The sequence below is a fragment of the Vanessa atalanta genome, chromosome 15 (genome assembly GCF_905147765.1).
Source record: "Vanessa atalanta chromosome 15, ilVanAtal1.2, whole genome shotgun sequence".
Lineage (NCBI taxonomy): Eukaryota > Metazoa > Arthropoda > Insecta > Lepidoptera > Nymphalidae > Vanessa > Vanessa atalanta.
In genome coordinates, this window is record NC_061885.1 from 9342843 (window position 1) to 9353986 (window position 11144).

Sequence of the window (11144 nt, forward strand, 5' to 3'; positions counted from 1 at the left end):
ATTTATTATTAATTGATAATACCTATAGTTGAAAGCTCTAATGTTATATAAATTTTCAGATATTTAGGCCTTCTGTTTATGTCTAACTTGAAGCTACCGTCCGTAAGAACCGTCAATGTCTTGCCGTTTGCGTCAACTAAACTACGAAATAGGCATGTCTAATCAAAATAGAATGCGGTTATCGCGTGGCTCATCTTCCTTAAAGTTTAATGTCAAGACACACTGATTGATGTTATCAACAACATGTTATAAAACATCAAAATTTGTTTCAATTGAAATATAAATTTTAATACATCTCGTTTATGACTAATGATTATTATTTATTGATTCAATTGTGAATATAACCTCTATTGTTTGTTTGGTCTATGTTCTCCCGTGAGCCTCACAACCATAATAAAACCTATTTAAAATTAATCTGATAAAGAAACGTCACAATTATAATTCCTTTTTTAACGAGGGTCACACATTTCTTTTGATATTAGACCATATTTATAGAGTGTCGGAAACGTGTTTTACACAATCTAAATATAGATTGTTTTGATAACTTCATTCTCAATTATAATGAGATTCATATCCTTTGTAGATCGTCGGTAACCTTATGAATAGAAGGGTTAATTTATTACTCAATCTAACCTTTTAATGTACGTACTCTGTTATCTAATAATTTATCAAAAAATCGACTTACGACAACTTTGCGCATTTCAGGATTTTGAAACGGAGATTAAATTGTTAAGGTAAAGTTTAATTAAAATTTTATATATCACAAATAGAATAAAAGAAAAAAATAGGTAATATTTTCATACTTTTCGCCGTTATGAAATTATATTTATCTATTAATCTATCTATCTATCTATTATTATGTAACCAGGATACTGATAATACTTCTTTGGATTACTAGTATAGGCTTTCATCTCACATAGCGGCAGCTCTGGGGTTACCAGAAGTGGATTTATATATATTTTTGAACACGTATCACACTTATATTTAATAAATAAGTAAGTACAGCTGTCTATAATATCATCGGGACTGGCTTAGCCGCTGTCTTAGAGGTGTAGCAGAGGACTAAGAGGTAGCATATGATCCACGTAAAGGTTTGTTTAAAGGTGTTTAAATAATAGTCAATAAAATTAAAATATAATCTATGGTGTCATCAGAAAAACCAAGCAATACGCTATTTCTTTTCAATTATTACGTCAAATTTCATAAAAAAAAAGATTAGGGTATAAAAATATTTGATTTGTTTATTTTTCATCTACGTATTTAATAAATAAGTCGTTTTTTTAAAACCTACGAACATTGAATACCTTTTTGTATCATTTGTTCTATTTTTATTTTGTATTCGTTAATTAGTTTCATTAATATTCAACCGAACTGAAATTAAACCGTTCACGAATTAATGTTGCCATTGTTGAGTACTCGGATTAATTTGAATATTTTCCACTTAGCGTATAATTAAAATTTCTCTCGCTATAACGACTCTCGATGAAATTTAGCGCTCGCTGTATGACACTGGAATTAGACAAACGTTCACGATGCGGTGTGATTTATCAAAACCATTCTTGAAGTTAAAAACGTAGTTATTTCGTGTGCATTTATTTTAAAATAAACTGAAATAATTTGTTTTGGTCTAATGTAATAATTTCAACTGTGGCGTAAATTGCTGGAGGTGCAATTTTACAGATAAATAAACATGTCCTGTGTATTTATAAATATATATCGCATTTATTATTATATAGATAATAATAAAAAAAAAATCATTTTTCTTAGCTTTTTCTACAACAAAAAACAAGACATTTAAAAAAAAGAAACTGTTGTTGACGTAGCTATATTGTATATAGTAGGTACTTAGAGTCATTCGGGTCAAGTGTGCGCACATTGGTAGTTAAGGGCTCACTACATGTAAAATAAAGGAGTTTATTGTATATCTATTAGTTTCATTTTAAGATTAAAAACTAATAATATAAAGTACACTTTACTTTTTCAAGAAATTGCATTAAATTGCATCCGCGATGATTATTCATTGTAAAAAAAAAAACGAATCTCGTTTCTCGCCTAGACCTCAGGGACCTCTAACACTACCAACCAAAACAAATTTTCAAATCGTGTTATCTCTCTGTTGGATATTGAATCTTTGGTCAATCATTGGTAAGATTCAACTCATTGGTTAAACATAGTTTTAATTTAACGTGAAGTTTATGCGTCAACTATTTCTACTTACATCGAAATTATACCACGCTCTCCGCGTCCAGTTAAATAACGCGTTCAGAATGCTGATCCGGTTGCTTCGCTTAATTAGCGCATCAGGAATGTTTCCTGCAGCTAATGCTGACTGTTTATACGCAATAATGAGAAAAATATGCGTTTCGCAGGGTGCGGACTAGCTCTAGTACAATTCTGAACATGTTCGCTTGCAGACTAAATCGTATAGCTATAGACCGCTACTGTAAAGTTTCGGTTCGACCACTATATTGTATACTGAAGTATTTACTCTAATTTTTATTGTTCTATTTTTTTAAAACTTATATAGTTAGTAATATAGTTTTAAAAATATATCGTTGTTGTTACATTGGCAGCCTGTAAATTTCCCACTGCTGGATGGGAGCATATTCCACCACGCTGCTCCAATGCGGGTTGGTGGAATCCACATGTGCCAGAATTTCGTTGAAATTAGACACATGCAGGTTTCCTCACGATGTTTTCCTTCACCGCCGAGCATGAGATGTATACAAATTAAGCACATGAAAATCTTAAATAAATTATGATATAAATTTAACAAACATTAAACAGATTTATATTAATTATATTTTTTTAATGAATAGGAAGTATACCTCCTTTTATTTATTAATATCCCTAGTTACCCCCGGCAATTAACCTTATAAAATGTCCTGTGAGTGGGGATGATAGTCCTGAGCTTCGCTATGATTATATTTACAATAGAGAGCTTAAAAACGCAACTCGCCATTTGTTCTCAAGTGAAACCTTCACACTATTGTATGATAAAACGCTGAAATTGCGTCAATTATATTATTACCAGAATATAGCGTCAGTGTTTCTAATTCAGATATTTTTAATAGGTTAAAGAGGACATCCCTACGAGGCTCTGCTAGCAATATAGACGGCGACAGACCAAAACACCTTGTGATTTATTTAGTTCGAGATTTTGTGAATGTCTTAGCCGTAGACGTTCGTAGCAGCAGCCGTAGCCGTAACCGTAGCAGTACATATTCGTAATAAAACGTTGTTACTTCTGTAATTGTATTAGTCTGTTTCAAGAATAAAGACGGAAGCTGCCGCGTTATTGGAATCAAGACATATATATTGTTAGGCATGTAAATGAGCATGTGGACTGTTACATACATTTAAATATATTCTATCCTAAGCAAACATTTTAAACCGATAAATGAATTTTTAAAAAGAGAAGAAAAATCTCTAAACTTAAATTGTAACGCTGCCTGGTAATAAAATATACAGGCACAAAAAAAACTAAATGATCTAAATAATTAAGATACAACATATCTGTGGAGGAAAAATTTTAACAATAAAAAACAGATGATTCAGAAATACAGTACGAGTACATATTTGTATAAAACTTATAGAGGCGTTTTGCTTGACATTTAATCAATCGTATAAAATAGGAATTCAATAGTGGATGTTATATCTGTTTGAATAAAGTGCGTGTGTTTATGTTCAGATAAGTGACTTAAATTAGAACAGAACGTAAACATAATCGAGTCGATTAAAATAATAATAGAACGCAGCGGCTACCATACCTGAGCCTCAGATATTACCTAAACGAACTCATTTACAAGGACAATATTGTTTATTATAAACGAAGCCATTAATCTTTCTCCCTTCCCCACCAAATGAATTGTGCCACTTAATAAAGATCTTCGTCACCCCACAGGGAGTCGGGTCTTAACTAATAAATAATTAATGCTCCACCAAGTATTCGGTTATTTCATTGTTTAAAGATTTTAAAATAAACATCCTTTGATATCTATCTTTAATTAAAAGCAAACGGTTTAAAGAGTCGCTGTTATAATTATATTCGGTGGATAGTTGGTGGTGTTTAACAAAATATATAGAGAAGATACGTAAGTAGAGATATTAGTAAGTAAAAGTTAAAGTAAAATTACTCGTAGAGATTTTATCTTTTCAAAAAGGGCTTTTGCATCGCCTATTATATTATGAAATCCATAAGGAGACTTGTTATATTTTGTGGCGACTATTTATTAAAAAAAAAGTTTTAAATAGTTCAAAATGAATAAATCGTAAATTAGTATAAAAATAATTCTCTCAATATGTCATTACTCTGTATTTAAAGCAACCGTATCAATTATAAACAAAGTAAATAAACCTTTATTTTAGGATAAAATTTGAGTTGAATGCTGTCACGCCGCTTCAAGTATTCGAGCTTACATTCTACAAAATAGAACCCCACTGTAATATCCATTACTTCAGTCAAATTAAGCCTTATTTTGCGTGACATCGTTTGCCTTTCTTATTTAAGAATTAAGGAGCGAGTTTTACCCTGTAATTATGTGGCCCAGCAAATTGCATACTTCTCTTACAAGAACAACGGTCAAATATATATTATTCAACGTTTGATGTGACGGCTGAACCTTTTTTCTCATCGAAGAAGAGGAATTTAATTTTACTCTGTTCATTTCTTAGAAAATTAAAAATTAATTAAAAAAACACAAACGATTGTGTAAATGAACCGCAATAAATATATTCTGTTCTTTGTAGACCACAGACAAACGTCAGTCAGTTATTTATGGCGGGATTATTTCGCGGGTGCGGTGGCCAATATGGCACCCGGCGGGCTAAGCCGATGATTTAAACATATAGCCCTATCGATTTAGTAAAACGTGAAAGTAATTAATCATATTACAGCCTCCTTTAGAAAAACGTAAAGTGCCTTCAACGATGAAAGGAAGCTATAATAAAAGTTTAAAAACGATGAAATGTAGGCTTAAAGCCGTTTTGTGAAGAAATAATGATGAATTTTTCATAAAATATATTTGTGAAAAAGCGTTTATTGATAAGATAAACGAGTAATTTAAAACAATATTAAAGTATTTAGCGAAATTACTGTATGCAGAATTATACATTATATATTTTTCACTTCCTTACATTTTAATAGACAAACACTACTTATTTCTTTGATCTATTTCTCTTTGACTTAAATGTTTCAGCAGTTAATTAACTCTTTGTTCAAACTTTTATTCGTTGGCTGAAATAATTAAATCAGATCTGGTGGAGTGTTCGCGTCCATTGTTTTCTTTTGCAAAGCGCTCCTCCGAAACAAATTAGGAATATGTTTGGAAACCATTTATCCGCAATGCGATCATGTATGGAGTTAATTTTTACTTTTTTAACAAAAAATGACGGCAAAAAATTATATTTTATTTGTAGAGCAAAAGTGTTTATCTGTTTAAAATTCCTACAAAACAAATGTTGTTCAAAGACAATAAATTAAGGTGTCACTAGAATTATTTCCTAGCTTTAATTAGAATTTATCCACCGGTGAGAAGTATTCCAACCAATCCACATTCAATGCGACGCAATGAGATCATAATATTTTTTCTTACTAAGAAGCCAATGAAACATTTACAAAATGCTATATACTATTTATTAAATTTAAAGGTAAGTAAATATAATTAAATTTCTGACGTAATATAGTCATTGAAATGGGCCCTTATAAGAAGTTTTATCATCTATATAATTCTGTACAGTGGGTATATACTTGATTGTTTAATGTAATAATTACTTTAATAAAATCGATCATATTTCAAAACTACAGTCAGTAATCTCCGTATATAATGTTAATTAATGGAGAATCACCTTCAAACTTCAGTTCAGGGCATTGATATGCAAACATGACGTTTCAATCGGAGGAACCGTAATACGTATTCTAAGTTGACCGGTTTGAGCTGTCACAGAATATACGGCTCCATTCAAAGTCTGAGATACGCTTGCCAATGAATTAACGGCGAGACAAAGCGAAGATTTATAAGCGCTCTAAGGCTGAGTCTCCACAAAAAGGAAAATTGGGAAATGTTGTCTTGTAGTGAAAAATTATAACTACTTTTAAGTTGTCGTCAATTTTTAAGAAATGTTGCAAGTCGTCGGTAAACAACAAAGGAAAACAAAAGAATAAGAGAGTATTACTTTTTTTTTAGTTAGATTTAATCCGGTGACGAAAATGGTAACAGAAGTTGACGAATTTGTAAACAATTGCTAACAACTGTTGCAAATCAGACATTGGAAACGTATACAGTGTAAACGTACCTTTTATGGATTTAACTGCATATAAGTATAATACAATTCGAATTTTGGATCAGACTATCCGTAACAATTTAAAGGAAACTATCTAATGCTAAGAGGAAACCTCGAGTCATTACCGTTGGCATGCTTTGTATTGCCGTTGTCAATAGAGAGCATTATTTGCCAGGATTCCGAGCTGTGGTACTTGTAGATTGTGCCTTTGAGTACTCAACGGTATAATGGCACACGACAAAGCAATTCTCGTTTTCAATATTTTGATTTAATATCTATATATGAAAACAACAGTCTGTACATGTCCCACGACTGTACTCAAGTCTTTTCTTCCTATGAGGAGAAGGTTTGAAGATAATTCCACCATGCTGCTCCAACGTGGTTTGGTGGATACATATGTGGAAGTACATCATTGAAATTAGATCCTTGCTATATTTTTTTTACCGCCCGAGATGAATTAAAAAACACAAATTAAGCACATGGAAATTCAGTGGTGCTTGTTTGGGCTAGAACCCGCTTACATCGGTTATAATGCACGCGGCTATCTCGGCTCGGTAATTTTTTTAGAATGTAGAAGTGTTTGACCGTCCATTGATCCACACATGACACGCTTTTGGGTTCTGGTTCATTGTATTTTTACCGTGAACTGTATTTGTAAGCTACATTTACATGTTGCCTGTATAATTTTAAATAAATATACTCCGAATATATTTTCTATAAAAACACACGTAATTATTTTTCTTTTAATTTTTATGTTTTTTTTTTTTTATTATTTGATCAGAAAAAATAAATGTATGTAGTAATAATTTTTTTATTTAGATAGAATTGAAATTATTATTAATTGGAATTATTTATAAGGAACAAGTTATCTGACACAAATAAATTAAAGTCGTCGGTTATGTCTTTTGATTTATTGAAATATATTAAAATGTATTGTAGCTTATCTATAAAAGATATTTAAAAGATATAGAGACTTGTTTATCTTTAAAGATATCAAATCATACATACAGTTACTTAAAGGTATGCTGCTATTCGCTTATTAAGCACCCGGGCCCACAGTTATCTCTTTGACTAGTGAATACTTCTCTTCATGGAATAAGTTGCAATGGACTGTTTAGGATAAAACTACATTGATATACACTTACTTAAAGCATATAAACGTAATTTACAATTATAAATAACCAATATTAATAATAAAACTATAAGCTACTACCAAGTGACTGTTCTATATCGATCGGATTATTATTTTTTATGTGAATAAAACGAACACTCCCCACAATATAATTTTAGCTATCGCTTTAGTAGGTTAGGGTTCTGTGTCGACTAATTTAGTTAAAACTTTGGAACCATATCGCAATATATAACAATTAATAACAGTACATTTTCATTGAGTCAATTTATGCTGATACAATTCTAGATAATATGATTATCTTCGTAATAATGTTAGTAGGAAATAGACGTGTTACGAATATTGTTACTTCTAATAGGTTTGGCGGTGACCCCGAAGGTAATTTATTATGTAAATAATCTATACATAAGTAGACAAACATAAATACCTTTTTTTCTCTCTGTTCGTAAACCGATTTTCTCTTTGCCTTTCGTACGTAATGACGTGCTAGACTGTTATCGATAAAAAATTGATATATTATATATACATATATAGTATATGTGTATTGACTTATTATAATTGATCAATTTTATCCGTGTAAGTGAAAGTCTTTCAAAAATTTGAAATGTTTATTTTCTTGAGAATGATAGTCTTTTGTTATTTTAATTTACTAAGAAAAATCTAATTAAAAAAGAAAAAGCTTAACTCGGTGTATTGTAAAATTAAAAGAAAATCGTAGTTTGAAATCGGGACAAGTAATTTTATTTCGTGTAACTTTTACTTAAAATTATACAATAAAATTTGGTTACTTTATATATTTAATCTACAGATTTTCATTGTTTGTACATCAATAGAATTTTAATTGGTTTGTGTTATCTACGGAGAAGTATGGGGTCAGCCCACCTCAACCCGTGAGTGTTGTAACAGGCGACCAAGGGTTTTTTTTGTTAAGTGTATCCATCCATTAATGTGATATGGGTAGGAAAGTAACCCAAGCAAACGCATACACGAGGAGAAATATTTGCGTTCCAAATATTGCCGTATTGCCAAGAAAAGATTCCTTGCTGTGTTTTAAAACAAAAACATGCCGAAACGAAATGAGAGGGATGGAAAATGATTAGTGATTAAAATTCATCTTGTTCTTGGCGATAAAGATAAACATCCTAAGGCAACCTGCATGACTCTAATGAAGGACATTTTGGTGCATGATCATCCACAGCATCCAGAGCGGAGTGGTACAATTTGCAGCAAACCCCTTCCCTAGAGACACGAGACGAGAACTTCGAGATATTTATAGAAATCCGGAATTTCGATGGTTGAACGCGCTAATCTCAGGAACTACAGGTCCGATTTGAATAATTCCGTTTGACTAAGATAGCTCGCTTATTGAGTTCAGAGGTTATATTACTTCGGGCTACATCCCATAGGTATGCTGGTATCTATCTATTTGAATTTTAGGTTTTAATTGAATAATTTCTTAGAGACAAAACACATTTCTATTTTATTAGGAGATACTAATTATAAAACGAAGTACATAGAAGGTTTTCGTTAAAAAAAAACAATAAACATCGCCTCACATAAATTTATTTCTTCATATACATTATGTATAATTTGCGAATCCACCGTGTCCCGGAACGCAGCGCGGGACTTATTCCTTTACAAAATAATAGTCTACAAACTCCTAAATACATTCACACACCGTCCCGCCATATTGCATCCGCCATTACATTAAAATATATTTAAGCTATGGCAACACGCGCCGACTTAGCAATTCATAATATACAAAACGCAAGGCTACTTGGTTTAAGGATTGCAACATTACATTGAAATTATTTATACAAATTATTATTATTGAACATTTCGTATAACGATGGGGAATTGATATTATTTATATAAATATCGTAAAAATTTTATTTCATATCTGATTTAAAAAATTTAACCTATTATAAAAATACTTTTTATATTATATCTAGGGCTGTTATCGACAATGAATGTGATTTTTTTTTTCATAAATTTATTTATTGTACGTTCTTTGAATAATTAAAATAATTTCAACTCCCCATAATTGCTGGTGATTGTCATTCAATTAAAAAAATACATTAAGATTACAATGGTTCTTAAAACTATAAAAGGTAAAAAATTAAAATATTCGGAGCAATAGATTTACAGGAGGACGATACATTATAAAATTAATTAAAAGAACACAATCGAAAATATCAAATCAGTCTTTATATAAACATATTAATAAATATTGGACAAAACGATTAATCATTGATTTCATTTAACACATTATTTTGTACTAAACCATGGAATTACTTTCAAACAGCACCTTTTATGGCAAACATATTTTCGCGCGTAAATTGTAAGACCAATAGAAACTTTTTTTTTTAAATAGTGACAAGAACTTTGTTATTCTTCCTAAAATTACACGAAAAATGATGACATGTTATTCACACTGGTATTACGATTTACGTTTTGCATGCACTGTTCGTTAATACACAATTAACGGCATTTAAAAATATAACCTAGGAGTGGAGCTAAGGTTAGGTGAGACTTTTGAGATCGAATATGTGCGTACGAAACCATAAGTTTACAACATGCGTATTATATTAAGAGCTGAATATAGTAATATGGTAACTTGTTGATTAAAACAACTGCAACGATGTTAGGTATTTCATCGACCATGATTATAAAAAAACTCTTTTGAACTTATGTATATGTTTAATTTATTTCTTCATTTAAGAAAAGTTTAAAATAAGTCCAATAATTGAACCATTTCAGCTAACACTGTTTTTGTTCAGATGAATAGTAAAATAATACTAATTACAGATAGATACAAAAAAAATGGTCGTTTAATTTTAATAAAATGGCTGCCAAGGAAATTAAAAAATAGCTACCATTCCACTAGCGTGTAAGCAGACCTCGCTACATATGTATCTTCAACGAGTATTAAATTTTACTATAACTTCAATTTAACAATATCTTCATTAAAATCTACATACGTTTTCATATTAGTTACCGCACAGTGCAGATCTTCTATCGTGCCTTAGTTTTATAAAATTGCCAATCCCAAGTATAAGAATGTATATTCTCTCGGTTGGAAACAAAACTAAACCCCATAACGAACGCGCTATCGACAAAATATCTCCAATGTGCGTTATACCTTATTATATCTACGTGAACGATTGGCAGTTGATGTCGACCATGTTAACCGAACGAATAGAGACGTCGTCTTGTCATAGACAAAACAAATGGATGAATGAAATATCTAGAATGATAGAAGTATTTATTGTTCATTTATTTTAATGTTTATCGTTAAATTAATCGATACGATTGAATTTACGATTATTTGATGGATTTATTAAAAATGTTGATGTAATTTTATAAGTTTCGTAGACCGCATATAATAATATCTAAGTCAAAAGCTCAACTTTAACTTACACGTAGATTGATACAAGGTATAGTTTGTATAAAACGAGTGGAAAACCTAATAACCTTAATACGATTCTAGGCGAAGGGGTTACTGTAAAATATATATAACGACTACACTTAAAGATAGCTTAAAATAGTGTGATGTGTCTCGACACGAAGGATACCAAAGTATAATGATTACAAGGCGAAAAAGCGCAAACTTAATTTGATCGCGTAAAACGGGCGCTCGCTTTTTTTTAATAACAGAACGATGTCGTTGTTTTTTAGGAAACGAACGTCAACGAACGAAATGATTCTGCTCAGTATTCGAAAACTCTTCATA